This window comes from Lichenostomus cassidix, chromosome 3 (assembly GCF_008360975.1).
Source record: "Lichenostomus cassidix isolate B80296 chromosome 3, HeHo_3.0, whole genome shotgun sequence".
Taxonomy (NCBI): Eukaryota; Metazoa; Chordata; class Aves; order Passeriformes; family Meliphagidae; genus Lichenostomus; species Lichenostomus cassidix.
This window is the reverse complement of record NC_139483.1, coordinates 6,208,139-6,234,302: the sequence shown is the minus strand read 5'-3', so window position 1 is coordinate 6,234,302 and position 26,164 is coordinate 6,208,139. Positions and strand designations below refer to the sequence as shown.

At 38.7% G+C, this 26,164-nt stretch overlaps 1 long non-coding RNA gene across 3 annotated transcripts in view; it reads right to left on the bottom strand.

Annotated features, from left to right (window-relative positions):
• Positions 1-26,164, bottom strand: part of LOC146438945 (uncharacterized) — a 438,604-nt gene that overhangs the window by 319,560 nt on the left and 92,880 nt on the right. For all 3 annotated transcript variants that reach the window (XR_014850582.1, XR_014850584.1, XR_014850583.1), the window contains exon 2: positions 7,502-7,564. This is a non-coding gene — a long non-coding RNA (uncharacterized LOC146438945). The remainder of the gene's footprint in view (positions 1-7,501; positions 7,565-26,164) is intronic.

Here is a 26,164-nt window from a genome sequence, read left to right as displayed (position 1 = left end):
GAGAAATGCTACCAACAAAATAACTTAGGGGCAAATCCTCTGTGCTGGAGTGAAAAGGAGGATTACTGGTGCCTCTCTTGGGAGGGTGAAATCTTGTCTTCCATTGGACACCAGCTGACCTAGTAGAGGATCCTAGCAGTGGCAATTCAAAGAAGTATTAAACTTCTATATTTTACTCTTAATTCTAAATAAATTCATGTGGCTCAGTCAGTTCTGCTCCGAAACTGCTGAACAGAACACAGAACACAGAGATATTTGCTGGATCTCACATCCAACTTACCTTCAGTGTTCTCCAAGACTCTTCCCTAAGCAGCACAACCATCCCTCAAACAGCACCTGCTCCAGCAGCATCTCTGCTGTTATCAACCCATCTCCTCTGCATTATCCTGAGCTCTTTTGCTTTATACCAGAATATATAACAATCTAAATTAAAAGCTCTGTGGTATTATCAGTTACCATGGCTCACATGCAAGACTCTGCTGTTATTCCACTTTACAAAGCAGCTCTGAAGGAATTCACAATCCCAATATGCTTAGTGTTAGCAGCTGCCTTTTCCATGGCAGCTATTTCAAGCTGCCTCTCCATGAATTGCAAGAGAGGTATCAATAATTTCCAGCTAAATAAATACATTTTGCCTAGAAACCAGAATCATTCCACATGTTAGTGTAAGAAAATGAAAAGCAGATATTCTATTTTGGTCTACTCTGTTATTCTCATAAATAAGTGGAGCAGACAGCCAACATCTCCTTATAGTTTACTCCACATTTCCTTTAATTTATCAATGCAAAGTTATTTAGCAGAGAGTCATTAATAGAATTTCTTCAAAGAGAGAAGCATTATTAGATATGTTAAATCTCAACAACGTTGTTTCACAGCTGTAGCCATGGATTCTTTTAGGCATTAATTGAACATCTGTGCACTTTAATTAATTTTAACAAAATGCAATGGGGAAAAAAAGAAAGGCAACAGTAGGTACTGTTGAATTTGAGGAACTAATTTCAGTTTTCCAAACTCCCTCAAATAAGACTTCTCTACAGACACATTGAGAATGATGGAGAAAGGATTGTCTTGACCTCTCCCTGAGCACCCAAAAAAGATTAAATTGTACAAGACAAAACCTAGGCCTGCTGTCCACAGTCGGTAGCTATAAGCCACGAGTGACACGATGCAAGACAAACTTGTAACCATGATCCACAGTTAGGATCACACCTTTTACATCAATCCTGAAGAAAAAATAGAATCATTTTCTGCACAAATGGTATGAACTGGGTGAAGGTGAGACTTCTGAGTCTTTTGAGATCTCCCTTAACAGCTACTTGTCTGAGGGATGACACTCACTGAACAGCATAAATAATTAACCTGTGAGGAACATTAAAGGTGTAAATAACATGTAGAAAGCAACTTATTCCATAGTCCCCTTATCTACATTGGAATTTCTTCCTCACAAAGATATATCACTGTTCATAGTGCACTAAAGCATTATTGTTTGTTACTCTGCCAAACATTCCAGGTACTACCTCAAATTAAAGGAAAAAAAAAGCTGCCAAGAAAATAAAACACTTTTAAGATGGATTAAAGCATGGAATACCATAATTCCAAAGTTCTCCTGTTGAATCAGATAATCATAACTACTGGAGACTATTTTGAAAGACCTTTTACAGTGTTGGGACTATTTAATGTCATGGTCAAATCACTCTGAGACTGTTTGGGCTTTTTGTTGTGCTGCTGTTCATGAGAATTCAACTCCCTGGCACATTCCCAGCATGAGATGCATTGGAATAATCCCTGGGCTGCCCTTTGGCTGGCACTGGCATGCCAGATTCCAAGCAGGTAAGAAGTTTCCCCACACACGCTCCTGGCGTTCAGCTGCTCATAATCTGCAGCGTTCACAATTTATCATCGAACCCGGAGCCTCGCTGCCAACTTATCAAAGTGGCCACTGGATGCATCTGATCAAGCCTGAGCATCTGGCTCTTCCCTGTTCCTGACATTAGCACAGACAACAGAATCAGTGGACTATTGAATGCAATTACAGTAAGCGAGACAGACAATAAAGATTGATAGCGCCTTCTCTTTTTATCACACACAAAACTAGTGGGGGTTAAAGCTTTGCCTTGAGCTGCCTTCATTTAACAATGATTGAAAATATGCAATTGTGATGGTAAAACACTGCAGCCTGTACCACTTCATTTACTGGACACATTATCAAATTAAATGAAAAGTGAACTGCCAAAAGCAACAGTTATTATATATTAATGATGAATATTTACTTAGCATTGTTCACAAATCACACCGAGAACAGAATCCTTCTTGTTATCTTCTTTTCAGGCTACAGATGAGTAGTTTAACATTTCCACATTTACGTTAAATCTTCTGTCTACAAATCTCAAAATTCAGACATGTGCGAATGGTTTTGTGACCATCCATGTGGTTACAAACGTGTAATTAATAAAATGCTCCAGTAGTAAATGAATCCTAATTGCTGCAGGGATTCTTTACCTCAAATCACTGTTGGTATTCTTAAAAAATACTTCACTAACCAAAGGAACTACAGAAAATTAGTATTTTGTTTCCAGCAGGCTTTTACATGGTGGGGCCTGTGGTGTGCAACAGCTTCCAACAAATGGAAAATTCAGGAGAAGCCAACATCGTGGATTTATCATGATACATTTGTTGTATGAGACTTCAGACTGGTTACTGCCTTTGGTCACTGCTAAAAATATGTGGTACATTGGAACTGCATTGATAAGAAAGAGTTTTGCAAGAGAATTATTATTTTGCTTAAAAGTTTAACTCCTTGTTTTACACAGGAGCCATGCTAACAACAATATTCCTGCCTCAAATTACAGCCAAATCATGTGCCAGTGAGTGCCAATAATCTATGGAATGACAGAGCTGATTGCTTCATGGATATGGCCTAGTTTGTATTGATTTCTTTAATAGATAAACCAAGAAATTTCTTTATCAATGTCATGTAAGCATTGATACCACACAGAAATTAAGAAAAAGATAATATTTCCTACAAGCTTAAAATTGAACAAAACAAGAACTACACTGTCAGTACTGTAAAAAAAAACCCACAAAGCCCATATAGCTCTGGTCAATTTTAGATCAACTGCAATAAAGCAGTAGTTGGACAACATGTGCTGCTGGTTTGGGGTTCCATATGGTCCTTCTCAGGCATCAATATCCATGCAGGCAGATTTGGGGTACATGAAGAGCTCTGTTTGCTCCAGAGAAGCTCTTGGTGCACTAATGGCTGTGCAAGTGGCATGGTGAGATATATGAAACCAAATGACTAAACTGGAGTTTAAACAAAAATAGGCATTGGCTTTTTTGCCCTCTGTGCAGCCCTGGGTAGTAAAATAAAGCCATTCCTAAACCTCACTAATCCATGAGCTGTATCCTCCAAATTTTCCTTCTTTTTTCAAGCAAACCGATTACATTCCAGGAATTTGATTTCTACAAATTGTTGCTGTAAAGGCACTGTGGACAAAACAATACAAAAGAAGAAAACTGAGGAAAGAAGTTTGTTTTTTCTGGCCATATGCTGGCATATAAACAATAAAAGTGACAAACACACAAATATGCCACAATGGAAAACTATGTGCAGATCCCACGCAGTAAATTGAAAAAGCAACATGCTGGATGGTTCTGTTTAACAATAGTGCAAAAATAACTGTAGGAAACTCTGGCTAAGGCAGCCCACAGACAGTTTGGGAAGGGAGGCATCAATTGACAAACTACAAGTAGAACAAATGAATTATCTTAAGCCTACTGAAAACAGGAAACCAAGGACACTTCTATTTTCAAATGACATTTATTATCACTCCCCTCTCCCATTTTTAAGCAGAAAACAAAGCTAAATTTAACCAAAATTTTTTCAAGAAATACAATCACTTTATTATGTTCACATTTGCTGGAAATATCAAGAGAAACATTAAGTAGAGATTTTTTTTTCCATCTAAGCCACTTTTTCCATTTGAATGTCCATAAAAAGAAACAATGATCTGTTCCACAATGCAAGAGAACTATTGAAACTTGGTTTGCTGTGATCACTTTTTGTTGTGCCACACCACCTCTTGCCCCTCATCGTGCAAAGGACAGCAGTGAATGCTATGGTTTGTGCCACTGCTGCTGCCAATGGAGAGAAATGGCATCAAATGAGCCCTGTCCATCTTTTACTCAGTGAGGAATCTCCATCCCTTATCCAGACACTGGTAATTATGCAACTCATCAAACATAATGACTTTGAGGTGTTGCTCTCCTCTGAAAACAGGTTTAGGAATGCCAAAGTCACTGCAGGGAGAAGAGGAACAGAACAACAGGGTGAACCTCAAGTCCTTGGAAAAGTGGGCTGGACGTGCAGTGCAGTCAGGAATGGAGCAGCTGAATGCCTTCAGAGGAGGCTACAACATTCCCTCTGAATTTTATTTTGGAAAATTGCACTGAACTGACAGCCACAGGGGAAAAAAAACCACCAAACAAAACAAAAGAAAAAGTTAAAAATTCTAATCTTGATCTGCCTCAAGTCTGGGAGGAATTGACAGTTCTGCTTATCCATTAGGGAAAGGCACAGTCCCCACACCTCAGGGAGAATCATTTTAGAGATAATCAATTCCATCACAGTCACAAGAATCAACAAAATGTAGATATAGATAAAGGGAGTAGAGATTCTGATTTTCACAAAAACTGCACTTTGCATTTCCATATTCCTCCAATGTATTTCAGTCAAGATATTGTCCAGCTGCCTCATATTTCACCAGGACAGGAATAATCAAGTCAGACATGTACCAGAGTCACTGGAGTGGAGAGATTCTGTTGTCTAAGGTCTTCTCTGAAGAGCAATCAACCTTATTTTTTTCCCTCTCGTTTTGCCATTCCCATTGTGTCAGATAAAAACAAAAACCCAAGCACGGAGTCTCACTCCGTTTGCTCCAACACTGCCACCAGGAGCACAATTCCCAAGCCACCCTTCTGCACTCAGGTGTTCCCATCAACCTGGTGTGCTCTCCTTTCTCCAGGTGCATCACTGCCAAAACCCAGGAGTGTGGAATGGCACTGCCACCACATACTTCCACATATCAGCAAGACACACATGAATTTTAGTACCCCTCTAAATAAGCAAATTTGCCCACTAATTTTAAAATATTGCCATGTGCCGATGAAATAGGTCATAAAGCCAAAAACCTGGCTGAAAAATAGAATGAGAAAATACTCTGGTGTATATTTCAGACCACTCTAGATCTCAAACCTACTGAACCAAGCACAAAAAGGGGAAGCCCAACGCTCTTGAATCCCCACTGAACTCTGACACAAACCTTTGCTGTGGCATTGGACAAGAAACCCAACATCTTGTCTGCATCTGCCTAAACAATACTGTAATTTATTCATTGCTTAAAAAATACCACAGGTAATAATCCTTTATCCACAAATATCACGAGTTTGGGGAAAGAGCTTGTTTCAGCCACTTTGTCAGAGGCATGAAATAGGCAATATCATGCAAGATGAGAAATCTGAAAAGAGTATTTAGTGCGGAATGGAAAAACTGCTGTTGTCTAACATAAAAAGATCCAATGTAGTCATGCTTTAATATTTCCCAAAAGCTAAATCATGTTATTCTGAGAACACCTTCAGCATCACCCCCTCTAAGTCAAAGACTGATTTTGTTTTTTGCAATGTCGCAAGAAGAGAAATGGCCTCAGTATGGAATATGCAAAATATAAGCTTGGTAAATTCTGAAAGAGATTCTTCTCATCACCTACTTGATTTAAAAATAGTTTCTTTAAAAACAGTTAACTAAGCCTTTACTCACACTTCTATAAACCAAAGTCTGAAATGGACACAGAGAAGGTTTGGGTCATCCTGCCCGTCCACCTCTGAGACCAAAAAAAATAATTGTTCACAGAGATAAGAACTTCACATGTATTTAGACGATGAGTGGATTGCAACAAAATCCAGTGCAGGACATTTGTTCACTTAAACTCACACCTCACCAAGGCAGCTTTTTATTTGCTGGTTTCTGCCCCAACTGCCAGGTGATCAATCTAAGTCACAGTCACATTCTGTAAGCACAATAGAGCATCTTCAAAAGTTAATTAGAGATGTGCTGGGCTTCTTCAGCAGAGGCAAAAATGTTCTGTTTCATGGTGATTTTGAATAGAATTGTGTCCTTAGTGAAGGTCTAGAGCCTAGAGATGCAAAAGTGTCCCAGGTACTTCATTGAGAGGAGGGAGGTTTTGTAGACACCCTCCAAAACCCATTGGGAAAGGCTGAAAATGCCCAGAGACCAGAATTTTCCTCTGGAGATCCCTGTCTCTCTTTATTGACTGCAGAGGAAGCCCAGCACAACTCATCTCCTATTTAGACACCCTGAACAAGAACCTAAAGCCAAGAAGACGGGTCAAAATCCTGCAAGAGAAGCCACAAAATAGGACCAGCTCTTTGGCAGCCCTCTCACACGAGCTAGAGCTCAGTACTTGGGCTGTGTTTCAATTCCGTGTGTGTGAAAAAGGATAACGTTTCTGCCCCAACTCACAAGGGCACAATAAACACATTAATGATTATTATGCCCCCTGAAAATATGGTAATGAAGGTTGTAAGTATGAGCACCACCATTAGAAATGTTTCTGTGCATTTAGTTCCACTTACCAGCTCTCTCTGTCATGCAGAGCTTCCTTAGGCAGGGATCCTGTGGCAGAACTTGGAATATCCTTGGCCTATGCCCACCAGAAGCTTTGGAGCATTTGTGAGCAGGGGCTCAGCTGATGCCCCTCCAGTGACACAGATGTGACTCTGCTCGGCAGGACGTCCGCAGAGGATGGTGGCAGATGCTTCTGGTTTTATTTCTTTAATTATGTTTCACATGCTCTGTGATTTCTCAGAGTCTCCTCAACTGCTAAATTCCATTACCACCTCCATTCCCCAACCAGTCCCCTTGGCACAGCAAATACAAGTTCCAAAAGGGACCCAAGGGACACCAACCCCAGAGTGCAAAAGTCTTTGGTGATGACCCTGCAGCGTCCCCTGCTCAGCTGCAGCAGATGAGCACAAAGAGGAAGGCAGAGCCTGCTCTCCAGACCCAGAAAACAATTCTTTAAAAGCCTTACAAGGTGCAATTTTCCCACCTCTTTCCCTGCACCATTTTATATAAGGGAGGATGCTGTACCCATGGCATCACTTTTCCTCATTAGGCATTTCAAAACAAAAATACTGTAATTTAAATTCTTGAAAAATTATCATTTTAGAACAGGCATATAGAACAGGTCCCTCATCTCAAGAATCCCTTCTCTGATTTGAGCTTGAAGCTGAAATCAGTGAAGTTAGAAAGCACACTGATGGGAAACTGAGAAAGAGAAGGAAAATGGCAACTATTGGACTAGTCCTTACCCAGGACTAAAAAAATCAGGCACATAAAATTGGTGAAAAATAACTGGTTTACATCTAAAAGCACAAACAGAGGAAATCTAGACTGAGGGCAAAACAATGATGTCAACATTACCTTAGATATGCCTCAGCCCAGTCACTCAGTCCAAAGATCTCTTCAAAGCAGCTGGTTCAGACTCTGGAAATTAAAATAATAACAAAAATATAATGAAGACAAAAAATACTATAATCATTCTGGAACATCTTATTAAAAGAGTTAACAAAAGGTGCTCTTCCCCTTCCTGTAGCCCCAGGTCTGCCCAAGAAAATGGGACAGAGCTGCAGGAAGGACACCTGGACATTTGGAAAGCCCTGAACACATGAGCAGAGGGGCATGGTTAGCTCACCAAGAGATAATTGTTTCTCCTCTCTCTTCCCTAAATGTGATAAAAAATAAATTATTTAAAAATTAGAGGCATTTAGAGTAACAGCCCTCCAAATGCACAGTATTTATTCCTTCTTTCATTGCCCACAGTTTATGGTATTGTCTGGCTTTGCGTGTGCTTTGCTATTTTTTTCCCTCCTCAGTTTACTCAGTATAAGGCTCGCACTGATCTCATCAATAAGAAATGAATTTTGGTAACTTTCAAAACCACTATATTATTTTTCCTTTTATTTGTAGTGAGTTTTTCTTCTCTCAGTGGTATTACTGCAATAAGTCAGTCATTATTTCTTTATGTTTTCCCTCCTTTCTTTAGTATTTCATTTCCCTTTACAGCACATCTCGTGATCACAAAGAAAACAGAGACACTTATTTCTTTTAACAGTTGAAATTGCTGCAAGTGATTTAACTGTCATTTAATCTGATTCCTCTCTTCTGTCTGTGGAGAAATATGTTTAATGTACTGGAAATTATGTTAATAAGAAAAAGCATTATCTCATTTAATGAAATAAATATACAAATATTTCAAAATAAAATAAAGAGGCAATCTTCACTGAGGAAAAAATGTCTCTTATGGTTTGCATAAAATAAACAAATGAGAAAAATTAATGAATACATTGAAATATACTGACAAAAATTATGCCTAAACTCAAAAGGGAAAAAAAAAGAGAAGGTGACTGAATTGCATCTCACCTAATCAGATGCTTTTTGAGACAACACGAAAGGAAGCTCAAAGGATCACAGTACAAATTATTTTTTTAAATGATGTTTTTACCCTAGGCTAAACTTTTTTCCCCTCCTTTTAAAATCCCTCAGTTTCCATGCCCTTTTTTTTTGCTGTTGTTTTATTTTCTTCAATTGGCGTCAAAATAATATTTATTGTTTAATGACTGCAATTGCTTCATCCTTAAATTACCTTGGATCCTGTGCCACAAAACACATTTAATTTATGGCAAAGAACTTTGAGCCCCTCTGATTTAGTTAATTGTAACAATCAATAACTCTGTTTGTAAGCTTTTCCATTCTGAAGGATGTAACTAGCATGCACTAAGGTTAAACAAATATTGTTAGTGGGGAGAGAAAAACTTGTAGCAATTATGTAATAAAAGCATGACCACTGCAACAGAAACACATAATTAGCGATTTAATTACAGACATCAAAACAAACTAAAGATGTCAATAAAAAAAAAATCTCCTGTGACAAACTGATTTCATTTCCCTGTTCAGCAATTCTAGATCTTCATGTATTTCTTTCTGTTTTCTTGTTTTCCAGAAATAAAGAGCTGAAAACCCAAAGAAGAGACGCAGTGACATCCGTTTGGGTGTGATTGTGGTAGGAATTTGATGAAATCCTGGGATTACTTTCTCACTGGCAGAATCAGTGCCTTCACTGCATCCCACAGTGGATTTTTTTTAACTCCCCTTTCAAAGGACCCAGCAGTGCTGAGTGTGCCGTGGTGCCAATTCCTTTGGGGAGTTGCAGTCACTTGTGTCACGAACCTTCTCAAGGCATTTTCTAAGTGCACCAGTTTCTCTCTCCGCTTCCCCACTCCTTACAAAGTGCTGTGGATCATAACAGCTCTGGCTCAGCCACTTCTGCTACCCAGAATAACCAGCCAGAGTGTGATGTGGAGAGATCTCAAGTGACTTTCTCACTTGAAATCCAGAGTTTTACTTTCCTACAGTTCTTCTTGCGGTTTATGGGCTTGCAAATGGGAATTTGAGCAGGACAGAAGTTGTGTAGTGAATGATTTGGGTCACTATCAAACAGGTCACCTTTTCATTTTATAAAGAATCTAAAAACCTTTGCAGTGAAATTCTAAACCCACTGAAGTCAGTCACAAAACTCCCACCAGCTTCAATGGGGATTTCAACCTGTGCTTCCAGAGGTTTATTGCTGAGACATGCAAGGGGCACACCACAAATCCAGATTCACCACTCCTGATGGATATCTTTCATCTTGAGGGCCTACACATCTGGATTGGAGGCTTAAGCTGTTTGTAATCATTACATGAGGTACAAAACAAATCCTAGAGAAAATGGTTGCTCTCAAATGTAGCTTGTAATTAATGTAAAACAAGTAATCCATTTAAACACATTTAGAATCACTATTTTTTACACAAATACATAAAAATCCAGACTCTGTACAAACAGTAGGATTTGCTTTTAATTATTTTCTTTCTTTTTCTGCTAAATTTCAGTTCTACAGAAAACATTCCCTACAGCTTTTGTGATCAGGGTTTACAGGGATTTTCAGGAGAAGATAACCCTACATATTCACAGCTTTATACTTCTAATTTGAGGTTTACAGGGCATTTAAAAACAAAAAGCTAAACCCCATTGTGTTTCTTTTACAAGTAGAGTGAAGAGTGGTCGGCAGCACAAATGAATTAGGAAATTATATTCTCCTGCTGTAAAAAAACATGATACTGTTAACATACAGAAATGGGGCTCCAAAGGGCTCTGGGTTGGACCCACAAACGTGACTGCACTCCAAAGCCCTCTGGGTTAGACCCAAAAATGTGGCTCCAGGTTGTACCCATAAAGCCAAGATGAAAAATTATAATAATCTGATACATTCCTTTTGCAACAATACTTAAGGGAGCTGGATCAAAAGACTGGAAGCATTGACATTTTTTATTTCAATGTCTTTTGAGTGATCAAAAGATTATTGACATGAACAAACCATCCTGTCAAGTTACAAAGAAAGAACCCCAAAATCTCCTTTAAAAAAGGTGTCTGTTTTTAAAATTCCATCTGAAAAAAATCTGTGAGCTCTGCCTGACACAAAACTGAATGTTTTCCCATTCAAGATGTTGAAAGACAGACATCCTTTTTTTCAAAGGATACTTGTACTGCAAAAGCTTAATATTTTTAAGCAAAATCAAGTAAATCAAAGTTCCTAAAATCAACACCTTCTTTTGTCTTCTTTTTTTCTAACGCCTTTGTCTCTTTTCCAATTTCTTATTTTATTCTTGACAGTAAAAAAAAAGGATGGAAGGAGACAGCAAAGCTACTAAAGGTGGTATTCAGCAATACATTTGACTCCAAGGAATTTTTTTTACTGAGCACTCAGTATCCTGATTTTCAGCCATCTTGCACATTTAGCTTTTCTTGTTTTAAGGCTAAATCTGGATGAAATCAAACCCAGGACTTGTTCCTTACATGTGCAGAGGAAAACTACAAATAGAGCCCTTTTCTACATGTGCTGTGAATGAAAATAAAATCCCTTCTTTGTGGGTAAAACTTCCACCATATTTTGGGATCTGTAAACTTGTCAAGAAAAAGGATGGCACAGACAGATTCTTACAACCACATCTCCAACTCGGCTCATCTTCCAGACCATCACAGTCCCCTTGTGGTCCACAAACATGGATGCCACGAGCAATGGCCATTGCTGGGGATCTGAGAGATGCCCTCCACAGAGGAAAGAGCTCCAGCTCCTCTGGAATCCCAGGGGAGCACTTCCCACTGCTCAGCTTCTGCAGGAATTCACTGATTCCACCTGAGCTGTATGGCCAGGCCACACATATTGAATGCCTGTTGCCAGAGGCAAAGGGGAAGCTGCTGGTGCATCTTCCAGACCTTTCGGCTCCCATGGACTGAACACATTCCTGCAACACCCTCTGCAGCATCACTCCAGAGGCTGGAAGCTGAAAGGAAAAGCTAATAGAGCCTTATGTACTTCTGAAGTTCCTCCTTCCCCTTTCATGTAATTCCTTTAGCCTATTATCAGTCTTTTTAAACATATTTGAATTTATTTGATTTTTGCATTTTCTCCCTCTGTTCCTTTAATGAAAGGAATTAATTTATATACCTTTGAAGAGCTCTTAGCTTTCCCACAATGCAACTGGCCATTTTTTCCTCAAAATGGGAGTCAGAATTCACCAGCCTGAACCTCAGGAATGTGCACAAATACTGAATCCAGAAAATCAAGTAGGTGCTTGAAACCACAAAATGGAAATGCATCTCTTTGAGCAGAAATGCAGAATTTCAATGCCAAACAGTGAACGCAGCACCTCTTCACCCAACCCTTTTATTTGGTTTTGTATTTGTATTTCTTGAAGCACGTATTTTTGCAAGCTACATTGTATCACTTCCATCTACTACACAGGAACACATCACTAAGCCAGCAATACAGAAACACTGAAAATATACTGAAAGTATGTGAAATACAGAGAAGTTAGGAACAGGAGGAAGAGTAAACATATGTTGTGCCTTAGCTTTGCAGACCAATTTTGGTTTCGTTATGCAGACTGCAAATATTGCTCCATTTGATTTACATCAAAGACGGCATTTTTAACCAACTTGCAGAACTAAAGCACTGAGTTGTGCCAAGTACTTTATTTTTAAATCCCTCTCCTTGTTTGTCAACAGTGACAATTGGCAGCAGACATTTCAAAACCTCCAGCATCCTTGATTTCGAAGAGATCTTGATACCTGACTATCAAACTTCTACACCCTTCTTCCACAAAGCAGTTTCAAAGATCTGAGAGTGAAAGCAAATGCAAAACACAGCCTTCAACCAGTTGAGACTACTGAAAATAGTATGGCTTCTATTAGGGAGATATTTTTTTATTTGCTGCAGAACTCCACACTGATTTATTAAATTGTGACAAACAACTTCAGCGCAAGTTATGATACACCTCTATAAATACGTAAATGAAGAAATATTGGGGGGGTTCCCCTTATAGTGAGGCTTTCTCCTTTCTTGTTCTCCATAGAAGCCACTTGTGGTCACATTGAAATTACTGAGGACTTTACACTTCATCCTTCAAGACTTCTGGGTTTGCCTTGCAGCAGTTGCAAGGGCAGCCAGCGTGTCTGTGTGATTCAGCACTGACAAGTGGAGCTGTAGACACCTCATCATCCCCCAAGAATGTCCCCCATAAGTGAAACCAGAGGAAACTCTCCACAGCCTATTCAGCCCCAAACACACGAGTACATGAGCAAGACAGATGCTCTCAACATGAGTAACGACAGAGTTCCTGTTCTGCCAAATGAGCTTTTGTCCTTCCTTATCATTCTAACAAGTCAACCTGGGAAACCATCTGCAAAGCTGAGAACAAGCAGCAATTTTTTTGGTGAAATATGTTAAAAATCACTTCCTCACAGCTTTGGAAGGAACTAGACATATTTATCACAGTGCTTTCCAGGTAGCCCTTTTTAGGGATCTACACTTGTGCAGGAGACTTTTCAGGTCATGAAAACAGCCGTAACATCTAAATTTAGGGAAGTTGTCAGACATGGAAGTCTGGAGACTTGTAAACGTCCCTGTTTCCAGGTTTGCATGAAATTCAGTGTCCCCTGCTTCTCATCCTTGTGGAAATTACAAGCAGATACATTTCTTTGTGCTGTCTCCAGAACATCTACACCTGAATATGTTCCTTGCTACAATCCAAAGAAAAGGTGCTAACAAATACAATTAAACGTTTTCAGACTCTAAACACTGTTCAGCACCAGTCCCACTGAAATAGTACAGAAAGGTTAAGGAAGGTTTTTCCCCTTAGCATTATTTTTTTTTCCTTTTTTTCAGCTGACTTCAATGGGATACACAGTCCATTGTTGACTGATAAAATTAGAACATCAGAGATAGCCTAACTAGAATGCAATTTATCACTGTAGTATTCCACTATATAGAATTTCTATTCCTTAAATAAACATATTTCTTTAAAGTGTCAACACAACCAAGAAATCTGATCTCCTAGACAATATTCCAGGCTTGATGTATTTTTATTGCTCTCCAGTAATGAAGTTTTAACTCTTGATATATTCCTGCTATTTAACTGCCATTTCAACAAAACTAAAATGATCCATTTCCAAAGTTGGTTCAGGCAGAGCCCTGACATTGTGCAAAGGAATGTGCCCAGGTGTTCTCCCTGGAAGCTCCCACTATAATGCTTCACCGACAGGGGAGAGGAGCTGGAAGAATAAAGAACATATTTAAATGCATAACAGAATTGAGGCCATAAATTCGTTCTGCACCAGTTGCACATGTAAATAAGGGGCACTGAGTAACTTTTTTTCCTGTATTTGCAGTTTGCATAGTGAGTGCTGGTCCTCTGTAAAGCTCCCATGTGGTGTGAATGATGCTGCTCTATCACACTGCAGCAAGTCCCCCTCACATCCACTCCAGATTTAACCATGATAACTTCTATTCAAAGTTATGACTGCAGAAAGAGATTTGAATGAACAACTTCTATCACATTTATACTTGTCATTTGGGATTAGCTAATCCCACATCAACTCAGTACATAATATATAATTGCATATCAACAATATCAGCCTGGAAATGTGTCTCACTTCTTCCAGCAGTTTCCCAAGTTAAGCATTTCTGTCCTGCTAATGAACCCTTTGTTCCAGTGAATATGATTCTGCCAGGAATTTAATGCATGTAAATGTAATGACATAAGAGCATTACATAACCACTCTCCTACAGGAGTTGATACAGTACAGAATATAATGAAGCCAGACCATAAATGATGCATATACCTGCAAGGGAAAAGGAGCCTTTTTTCATTTAGTGAATCTCTATAAATAACCACGTGGCAAGAAATGGTTTCAAGTGCTTCAAAATGTTTGGGGAAAGGGATCAATCGATGTGCTGCTGAATTGTTAAATAGAAAGGGAAAAAGCAGCTAAAATATTAGAAGGTACTTCCGACTTTCTAAGAATTTTAAAGAGAAATGCTGTAATAAAAATGTAGAAAACCCCCTACATTTACCCACCCCACCCCTGCATTAGAGAATGTTCTCGCTACATCTTTCCTCAAATTTCGGAATCAAAGGCACCTGCAGCAGGAATTGGGACAGCCAGGAGCAGATTCAGAAGCTGCTCCCATCAGAACACTTCACTTGACATCAGGCGGCTCAGTGGACTCACACCAGGCAAATATTACCTTCCACAAGGAAGGAAACAAACAACTCTTACAGCTTCTTAGTGCTCAAAATACAAGAAACTCCACAATCTTTATAGAATAATATCTGAATTAAATTCTTCCCTCTTTGTCCTTTTCCCTCCCTCCTTCTTGACTGCACAGCTACCTTGAAAAGAGCAAGAAAAGGTAAAGATGTACACAGCACTCAGCTACAGCAACAGCTTGGGAAACAACAACTGTGTCCTCAAAACAAACAGCCCATTTGTTTGCATTTAGGGAACTGAAAAGAACAACTGTTCATCTTGCATAAGTCCTGAATTTACCTAAGACGAGGCTGTAATTCCAAGTGCACTTCCTAAAACATTTTGTGCCGGGGTTATTTATGTTATCCTGAGCAAGAAGTGCTCCTCTTGTCGCATGTATAAATAAATTAGTGTATAAGCAGACGCTGAAGTGTCTCTATTTTGCATACAACCGCCTCCCTATTTTCTCCCCATCGACTTTGTGTTTGACAGAAGGAATTTCACCTCTGCCCACTCCTTCTCAGGCTGGTGTTGGTGAACTCAAGGCAAAGAACCCGAAACTTCTGACTGAAATTAAATTATATCACAGAAATTCTTTCTGAATTTTGAAGTTCTTATAATTTACTGCAGGAAGATGCAAAACATATTTCTGAATATCAGAAAATAAATATTAATTATATTGAATATGTTTCACATTTTTCTTTATTGTTTAGCCAGAGTTAAAGCCCAACATTTTAAATCTTCGAATATGGTAAGCCAAAATTTTGGAAATAGGTTTTGCAGAAAAAGGCTGGCTGTATTACAAATTAAACCACATTAAAGCAATATTAAGTTGTAATTTAAGACCTTCAAAATGTGGGAGCTCAGACTGAGGGCTCTTACTTTGTGAGAAAGGTGTGTTAGTACAATTATTACTTTCTTTTCTCTACGAGTATTTGAGTAAAGAAGCAAATAAAATCATGGAAGTTCTGCTTGGAATACAGCAGCAGATAACACAAACTAATTTGTCATACAAGCTGATAAACTTTGCACAGCATTTGAAAAGGAATGCAAGGAGACAAGTCGCCAAACTCTTGGGATCCATGTATAAATTGGACTTTTTCATGCATATTTCATTGCCATGTAACTCTTCCTTCAGTTCAGACTTCATAATGTACTGCTAAAAAGTGCAGTATAGATTTTCAGATCCGCAGCACTGTATATGTCAATTTTAGAAGCATTTGTATGCAGGTACCCACCTGCACGTTTTAGGAGCTGCTCACAGGTCCTCACATTCGCACATTTTGGGCACTGGGAACGATTCCTGTGAGTCCATTCACACAACAGATTGAGGGTTTTTTCAGAGGAACTCTTTCCAAACTACACAGAAGTAAGACACCATTTCATCAGCCCCCAGGGCAGATTCCACTTGGGCCGCAGGTATTTACAGCTCTTTGAGGTAATGAATACCAAATCAAACCCCATTTGCACCACAGGGTGAGGTCATGCAGTTCTGATCTTGAAAAAATATATAACGTCTGGTGTAAGTAATTATTTTGTTGATTTTATACCTTAGCCCATTTTGCTTGTATATACAGTGTTAAAAGCTAATATATTATTCAATAGCCATAAAGGGCCTTTTTTCTGGTCTTTTCAGTGGTGTTATTGTCTTTCACATCCTGTCAGAGCATTAAGATGTCACAGAACTTTGCAACAATTTACTGCTCAAACCAACATGCTCTTCACTAATATCATCTGGATGAGGAAGTGTGCTGGCACTACTTTATTAAAATACAGGCTTTAACAGCCTGCCCAAAATGTGGGCTAAAACACCAACTGCAACTGGGAGAGGGACAGAACGATTTGGTACAAAATTTCCAGGTATATTATTTTGGAAGTAAGAACCAGTCAGTAACATATCACAATAAAAATATTTTTTTTTATATTAAAAATGTATCTATAAATATAAATGTTTTATATATGTACTGTCTAGCCCAAATGAACCATTAAAAAAATACAAATCACTTGTTACAGGTGGTTTTGGGCATTCTTACTATAGGGAGAAAACCAGGGGTGCAACAGCACAGGTTAGGGGGTTTTGATTGGCAATCCTTGTTGCTTCTCCAATGAAAATAGCAACACCCTAACGCTAGGCCTCCCTTTAAGAAAATGACAAGAATATTCACTATCCTATGGAATGTTTGCATCAATCATGTACCTGTGGCTCTCACAGTGAGCTGGACTATTACAAGATTGATGATAAGCTCAGACACAATACTTGACCTAAATACATTATGTAGCAGTGGATGCCTGTTAAGTAGGTCAGCACGGGCTCTTAAAAGTTATGCAAAACTTATTGCTGCCACACAGGCAGCATGTCACAAGTCGAGAGGGATGAGAATCAATTTTATAGGCTGCAGGAAATCTCTTCTCATCATATGGAAATCTGTTTCGCCATACTTAAAATGTCTTAAATACTGGGATATGCTGCTTGTCACATGTCCTTAGGTCTCCAAGTGAAATACAAGTGAGGTGGGCAGCCCGTGAGAAGCCTGAGGATGATCCAGAGGTTCACGTACATGGCAGATTCCTCTTTGAAAGTAATTGTTCAAATAAATATTTTCCATTCTTGCAGTCAAACAAATTGTGATTTATGGGATGCATCAGACAAGCCTGTCAAGCCAAGGAAGTCTGTATTTAGTAGTGATTAATCAGAGATAGCTATATTACCCTGCCTGGATCTTGGAAGCTCTTCAGCAGCGTGGTAAAGAGAGGATTAGTGGCCAAGGACTTGTTTGTGGTTGTCCCCATGTGTGAGGACTTTGGCCACACAGCAGGACAGAGATTGCACCTGCCAAAAAGAGCTGGGAACTGCTCCCCATCCCTTTCTACACACGTCTGAGCACTAGGGACTCAACAGGCCTTGGAGAAATTAAAAACAAAAGGATCCTTTTAGACCAAAAAGCCACTGAGGTCCACTCTGCATTGAGCCATCAGTCCCACATGCACAACTGAGCCTCTAGAGGAGGCAAAGTCCAGTCAGATTCTAGTGGCTCATGTAATGTGACTTGAAACCTTTGCAATCTCTAAACTGAGCTGAATTTCTGGCTTTTACCAACTGGGTACCTTTTATAGCAATAAGAGAGCAAACCATTAATGCTCAAAAGAGACCACACTGTGCTCACCCTCCAAACACGGAAGAAAAGCCCAGACACCCAGGATTTTCACGTTTCAAAGACTTGTCCTGTGACACTGTCATAGACACTTCCCCTCAGCACAGGAGGTGGCATGGCCATGATGTTTGGTGACATTGCTGAGTGCTACTGGAACCTCCTTCCTACAAAGAAGCCTCTTGTAGACAAGTGAGGACTTACAAAATACTTACTCCTTGCATGTCCTCTACCTACACTGAGCATCTTACTGACAAATGTCAATAAAAACCCCCAGGCTATTCACCAGTTACAAGCATGTACCAAGGAAAAAAAATCAGTGATAAAAGCAACTTTTTTTTGAGGAGGGAGAGGAAATAGGTGTAGAAGTGTGTCTTGAAAAAGCAAGTCTCATGAAAGCTTCTCACCAACCTCGCAGTAATGTAGCTCATGTATGCAAGTTGCATATTTTAGTTAGCATTTAACTCAGAAGCTGTTCCTTTGAGACAAGTGATTATTTTCTTTTCCTGTCTGACCTAGTGAATACTGCAGTGCTCCACAATACTGTATTTGTGCCCTGCAGGCAGCAATGTCCCACCAACTTTCCACCGAATGCTCATAACACAAGGCAAAATGACACCAAAAAAATGAGGAGTATTATTTTGCATACTGCAAACAAATACATGCTATTGTGTTTCTTCTTTTATTGTTTTGTTATTTCATCATTATTCACCACAGTTCTTGCCTTCATTTGCAGAGTTTGGGTTTTAATGTAATGGCCATTCAATAAAAATGTTGCTTTTAAGGGTTTGCATATCATCCCATTTTCTCTTCAACCCTTCAGCAACCATATGGCAAGCAATCAGGTCTGCAATCACTAGGTCCATATTATGTAGAGCATGATTTCAGCATTATGCTATTACCCATCTGTTTCTGTAGAAAAAGACATGAACCCTTGTATAAGAGGTCAGTGGTTTCATTGCACACCGTATTCCAGAAATCCATCTCTGTTCACTTGAGATCACTTTCGTGATTTACTGTAGTCTTTTAAGCAAGGCTTTTTTCCTTTTTCCTTTTGGGTATTTTTTTGTTGGTTTTTTGGGTTTTTTTTTTAAATACAGACAATCAGCACAATTTGTCTGTCTGTTGTATAAAAGTATTTGTAACTGTCATTGGGTGCACTTATGCTCTCGAGTTAAAGATGCTCTCCTGAGATTGTGCCTTTTTCTTAAATAAGAGACAAAAAAAAGAGAGCACAAGGTTCACCTATTTCCATTTGTTTAACAGATTACTCTAGGAATAATGAGGTTTTCTGTTCAGTTAGGAGCTAGGAAGAATTCTCTTTTGCTTTGTTTCTTTGGTTTCAGCAACAGGCAAAGAGGTATTTGACTTTCTATAGCAGAGGAATGCACCATAAAAGTACAGACATAATAGCAATGTCAGTTTTTAATTTGACCTAATCCCTGGATTCTGCCCACAACAAAGACAAATCAAGGGACTTCAACTGCAGCCTATCAAGCCTAAGAAAGGGGAAAAAAAACAAAGAAAGAAAAAAGAAAAATTGCCTGATGTCAAGGAACTTAACTGCAGGCCACTCTGTTAACCTCAGCACGTAACTGGACACTTCAGTTCCCTGCCACCCTATCGCCTAAAAGTCTCTGCCATGATAAAGAAATACAAAAACATGTCCAAAAATAAATTCAGCATTCCTTAAGTGTCACACTATTCACTGCTTGTACAACATATTTAACAGGATAGCTATGCTTGACTAGAGAAACACAATGGAATTCTCTTTAACAACCTCTTTTAAGTAAACCACAAGTTTGACCTAAAACAAAAATAAATAAAAATTTCTACATACAAGCCATTCAACAGCACAAAACTGGTCTTTTAATCCAAATTATTTTGTAACAGCAGATTTGTCAGGCACTTTTCAGACTCAGTGCTCATTGAAAAAAAACGCAATTAAATAAAAGAGTTGAAATTCAAATAATTTGAAGCATTAACAGAATAAAGACACAGAGTATGGTGCCCAGACAGGAGGCAATAACAGAGGCTAGGGGTGGGAAGGAGAACTCAAAGGCAAAGGTTCAACTCAAAGGCAGCTTGAGAGAGGAAAGAATGGATGTTATTGGTAAGATGTTCTTGTTAGCTACCATGCACTTCTCAGAAGTAAATTATTTTGTTGAAGGAAGCTAAAACAAAGAGAAACTAATTTGGTAAAGCTGGACTTAAAATGGAAAGAGAAAGCCATAGAAGGTTCCAAAACATCTGTGGTTCATTATGGGTAGCAGAAGTGGCTGAAAAAAATTAATTTCTATGTTTCCTTTGCAGAAGCAAGGCCTTAAGGACAAAATTCAAGCTGCACAGTGAAAGGAAACATTGCGTCTTCACCAAGGAGAGCCTCTAGACAATGCTGGGGTACATTAAGCGACCCAAATCTGTGCAGTGGCTTCTCCTCACTTACAGAGATTAAAACAAGTATAGTAGATTTGCAGAACAGCTCTTGGCCAACATTCAACATAGCTTGTTTAACTCCTGGAGCAGCCTGGATGTGGCAGGCTCATGGAAGCTTGATCCACTAATGGGAGAATTAAGCTTTTGCAATGTATGCTCAAGTATCAAATGCTGAGAGTAATTTCAGCAATAAAATCATTAAAGAAATGATACATGGACATATTAGGTCAATTAGGTAGACACGGGCAGAAAGATTAGATGGGATGACCACAAAGAATAAAGTAAATATGAAATAGAGAAAAGTAAAGGGCAGAAAATTGAATCTAAAAGAATATTATAGATATATGAACTTGGCAAATAACTGGAGTGATATCCCTGAAGAAAGAAATATTAAGCTGGTCAAATAAAAGCTGATAACTCACTTTTCTCTTTTACTTTAATCTCTGACTTTATATGGTGTAAACACTACAAAAATTAGGGAAAACCAAGTGTTCAGAATGTAACTATGGAAATTACAGGCTGACAACCTTCAATTACAGAATAAATGCTGTTCAAAAGCAGATGTAATAATAGCTGGCAAGGAACATTAATACAGTTTGACCTACAGTTTTATTTACTTCTTTCAGGCAACCTGAATGTCATGGTGCTTACATAAACAATGCTTAATGCTTTGAACTTCAATAAAACACAGCAAGAGTTAATTAAAATGATACAATCAAGGCATATCTCTTTTGATATAATAGACAGAACAATAAAGGGAGACTGTTTATTATAGATTCTAATAATTATTCACAAAAAGTATACAGTGAAAGACTAAGCTTTAATTTTAAAGATAACTTCTTGAGCTGAAAAATCTCCTTGCTTTGATGTTTGCTAGCTGCTGAAATTCACGCATTTGGGAGCAGAGGCTTTGGCAAACAAACCCTTAATACACACGGATGAAAAGCTATTTTCAATAACATTAATGTTTAACGCAAACTGCTAAAAGCAAGAAAATTCAAAGTTAAGGCTGACAACTCCATTTTTAGCTTAGAGATCAGAGCTAAAAAAGCTCCAGCATCTTATGCCAGAACTGTTGTAAGATTGCATTCAGAATATCTCAGCTTTTGTTTCATTTTCCATTCTCTGATTCTTTTCATTAATGTGCAGACTTGGAAGGTTTTGTTCTATTTTAGCTTGTTGTTGTTTTGATGGGATCGCCTTTGTTCCTTTCATCACCCAAAAGCCATCAACAGAAGGAACAGAAGTAGCTCCTGTTATGAAACCTCCTGTTGTAACTCATCCATCCACCTTTTCAACAGCATCCACTATTACCTCAAGCTCCCCCTTCAGCAAGGTGGGAGTCAAGAAACTCAAGAATTTCAGACAATCCAACGTGTTGTGAGGTACAGAGCATCTCCAGGAATATTCTCCCATAAGAAGCCAGGGTTATGTCCAGCTTAATCAAAGCCAAATCCCACATCTGCGCTTGTCAACAAAGGTGGCCAAGTGAGGGAAATTGTATTCCAAGTTAAAAAGTTTGAACTGTTCCAATTTTGGTTGCAGTGTTGTTTTGCTTTTTTTCCTTGGGAGTAGGAGATGTTATCTTTGACTGAATTCATCTGAAACAAACAAAGCTGCCTTCATCAGCTAAGAAATATTGAATCTACAACCTCCTGTCCCCCAATTGCCCTTTTCCTTTTCTTCACTGTCACATTTGTCTGACATGAAAGAAGAGAGAAAAAAAGAAAAAAAAGAAGAAACAAAGAAATAATAAACCCAAGCATTTATTTTAATTTCTTCTTCTTCTTCTTCTTCTTCTTCTTCTTCTTCTTCTTCTTCTGTTTTTTTAGATATCAAATGAGTTAGAATCTAAAATGCTTATCAAACTAAATTCCTAAAAATACCAAAGACCTGCTTCTAATTAAAAATATGATTTGAATAAAACTAGTCTGTGAGCTGGTTAGTCTCCTTGGATGTTTTAGGAAATTTAGGAAATTTAGGAAATTTAGGAAATTTAGAAAATTTAGGAAAAATTCCTTTTCCTAAGCTGGTACCACATTGCTGTGCCCTTTGTGCCAGATGAAGCCCTGGCTGCACACAAAGCTCCTTTCACAGGTCTGACTTCTACACTGAGCAGCAGCTGTGCTGCAGCTCTTCCAGTGATCAGTCTCACAATACCTGGAGAGCTTTTACTGACCTGGTTTTTCACAGAATTTGCTTTTTGTAAAAAAAAAAAAAAAAAAAAAAAAAAAAAAAATCTAGATTTTCAAGTGAGTTTAAGAAGTGAGTTTTTAGCTTTCACAGTCCTGCAAAAAGATTTGCAACTGTGATCTTAACACAGTATTTATGTTTGGCCAACAGAAAGCAATTGAAAACCCAGTGATAGTTTTATTTCATGATCATGGCAATTTTAGCCTATGGGAGTTTCCAGAATGGAATATCCCTTTGGCCGGGGCAGCTCTCCTGGCCACAGCCCCTCCCAGCTCCTTGTGCAGCTCCTCACTGGCAGAGCATGGCAAACTCAACAGTCCTTGATTTAAGGCAAGCACTGCTCAGCAACAACTAAAACATCCCTGGGTTATCAATGTTGTTCTCACCCTAAATCCAAACCACAGCACTGCAACAGCTACTGGGAAGAAAATTAACTCTATCCCAGACAAAACCAGGACTAGAGATAAAACTTTAACTTTATGAAATCAGACTAAACTTGCCAAGAGTTCTAAAAGTAGGGGAAATGCTCCTTGTTAAGGAGACACACCCCATTGCTGGTGAGATGCTGCCTGCACTGAATTCAGAAATCAGCAGAAGGTTGTGCCTTGTGTACCTCCCAAAACTCTGGGACTTCCAGCTCTGCTGGGTGCAAATCAAAGCCCACCTTCAGCAGCAAGTCCCACACCACCCATTTCTGTTCCTCAGTTAAAGGCAGAGGTAAAACCAGTCAGGACAGATCTATATCCATGGCATGCACCTTAAAATAACACTGCAGCACTACAGCTAATCCTTCTTAATTATTGTTTTTTAAAGGGGGCAATTCTTCCACTGTATATTCATAAGTGCAGCAATAAGGCAGGGGAGTTGATGTGCAAAGACACAACTGGGTGTTATTCCCTACTAAAACAATTAGCTGCTGGCTAATTGGGATCACTACACTGGTGCAAGTGCTGGAAATAGTTCTAATCAATTGTTATAATAATGCACCAACTCATGGAGAATTTAAAGAAAAAATGAAATTCCAGGACGTGAAAAACTACTGAATTACAGTGCAATCTTTAGTGTTTTAATTGAGCAGTTTTCTCAGAATATGGGGGGGATGACTCATGCAGTTCCCCACCTCCACAAGCAATTTTTGCCAACCCATCTGCCACCCCAAATGTTTCGTCCAAAGCAACCCCATCGGTGGACTTCTGCTCCCTCTGCTGGATCTGCAAAAATAACGATTAATAGACCCAAATCTGCTTCCTTGGGAGGCAAGGGCACAACTTCCACTGGTTTCATCAGGAGAAGAACTCTGCCCTAGCACTGGCTCCAAAGTGGTGCTGACATCACTGCTACCACTGACTTGCAAATAAGTAGCCAATAAATGGCTCTAATACTTATAAATAAAAATACTTTTAAAACAAAAGTTCCAAAGACCATGGGGGAATACTGGTTAAAAACAAAAATTATTTAAGAGATTATAATTTTTGTTAAAGCTCTCTGAACAGGGGTGCAATCAAAAGGCAATGTCAACACCCATTTAAGTTTTCAGCATTTCTTTCAGTCTTTCCCAGTTGTTTCCTCCTAGCCCTTGATCTTGCTGCAACACAGAGTGATGGCTCATTGCCACATGTGATAGGAGACAAAGAAAATATCTTCACAATGGAAAATGAAGTTTTGCTTCTGCATTCCAAGTCAGAAACAAATAAATGCTGGATTCCATTAAAACCTCTGTTCATGGGACTTTTCCTGTAGTCTCCACTATAGGTGCTTTTAGTGTCTGACTCCTTAGAAATCACAAGTGAACTGCTTAGTGACTCTGATCCTCCCATCAGTAAACTGATCTGGTGATAAAACGTAAAGGGCTTGTGGTATTTGCATTTTTACTCAGTTTAGTCACAGATCACAAAATAAATTAGTAAATTGAGCTACGAGGCTTCCAATTTGCAGCAACCAAGCCTTCTAAATAATCATCTATGCTTAAATACACAAAGCCCTTCAAATGTAATAATTTGTCAACTAAAAAAAAAATTCCATCCCCCCAAATGCTTCCATGCAATAAATGCTGTAAAGAAATCAGACAAACCAAAGTGCAAAAATTGTCCTTAAACTCCAGGTTATTACAAATATCTAATGAACTGAAATGCTAAAATCACCCATAGTATTCCTGCTGAGCTGTCAAACACTGTTGTTTCAGTTTCATAAGAGAGAATTGAGAGCTGTTTTCTTGTAGAAAATATGAAAAATCTTGCCATGGTACAGGTGCCTGTATCACAAACCTGAGCATCACCAATGCCAGCAATTAGCATCATTACTGGCAGCATCTGACAAGCAGCCAAATTCATGGAGACTGAACAAATCTCCCACTGCTCAGGTCCATCCTTCCAGGTCAGGGCTAGAGCACATCCGTGGCCCTTGCAGGGGAAACTGCAGTGCTCCTGTCACAGCATTTATCCAGTCACTTCTACAACTGGCTACAAAAAATTCTATCTCCCCCAAAATATGGGGACTTGGCACATGAAATGCCAGGTCTCTGTTTAACATAAATTATTTTGCTAGGTATGTGCAGGAGAACTATTTCAGCACAGCACAACTGTAGTTGTGTCAGAATTAGGTCACTCAGATGCTTAAGTTGTTATTGATGTGGCCCTGAATTGCCTCCTCCTGTAATTTTAGTTTATACACTCAAACCTTTTTTTGATAAACACAGGCGTAAATCAACACAAATTCCAGGCAGGTTCTGTGGTGTCTTACTTGGAATTTGCAATGTGTTAGGACAAATGTTACAGTTTTCCTTGACCTATATTAAAAATATTTAAATGTTTAAAATATTATTCCTTTCATTCATATGCTAATGACTATAAACAGTGCTCCAGCCAACACATTACAAAAGCCTAAATAGATTTCACCAGGACTTTACATCTTCTTAGTAAATTAGGTATAACAGTTAGTAAATGGATGTGCTGAGGGCATTGTAAAGTTGCCAGTCAGCTGTGCAATAATAAAGGGGCTACACAGTCCTAAAAAATAAATGACAAATTTGCCACGGGAGTCTAAAAAAAAATAATAATAGTAATAAAAAAATATCACAGGAATGCCGTATTCCACTGGGTACAAAAATCCTTTGGTGGGGATATATTTCCTTCACGTATCAGAGAAACATTAAAGAGGAAAAAGTGTGAGGTTTCAGCTTGCAAGGCTTTGTTTCAGTTTGTGTGATTTGTCCGTTGTCACTGCTGAAGGGGTGCAGGCACAGGCTGGATCCATCCCTGCACATTCCTGCCTGATGCTAATCTCTTCTCTCCACTCTGATATTTCCCAACAATAGTGGTCATCTAAATGCTGCTAATCCTTTTAGCACGCACTAATAATTATGCATTAGCTCAAATAATATTAACGCTTTTTTTGAAATAATTACATATATAATGGATGTGTCTTTAAAAAGTTGTTTACAGCTAATTAACCAATGAATAATTGGTTTCTCTTCTTGAAGCAGGAGAAAGCTTGTCTTGGAGTCACAGTTAAAAAAGCTTTCTCTCTCCCTTCTTTAAAACAGTTTTACAGATGTTGTTAGCAATTAAAACTGTTAAAATGCTATTAAACCAAAATTTCTTTATTAAAGGGATTACTCAACCCAGCTGAATTGTTTTTTAAAGTACTGGATCATTTCAAATAATTTCCAATTTGGATGATC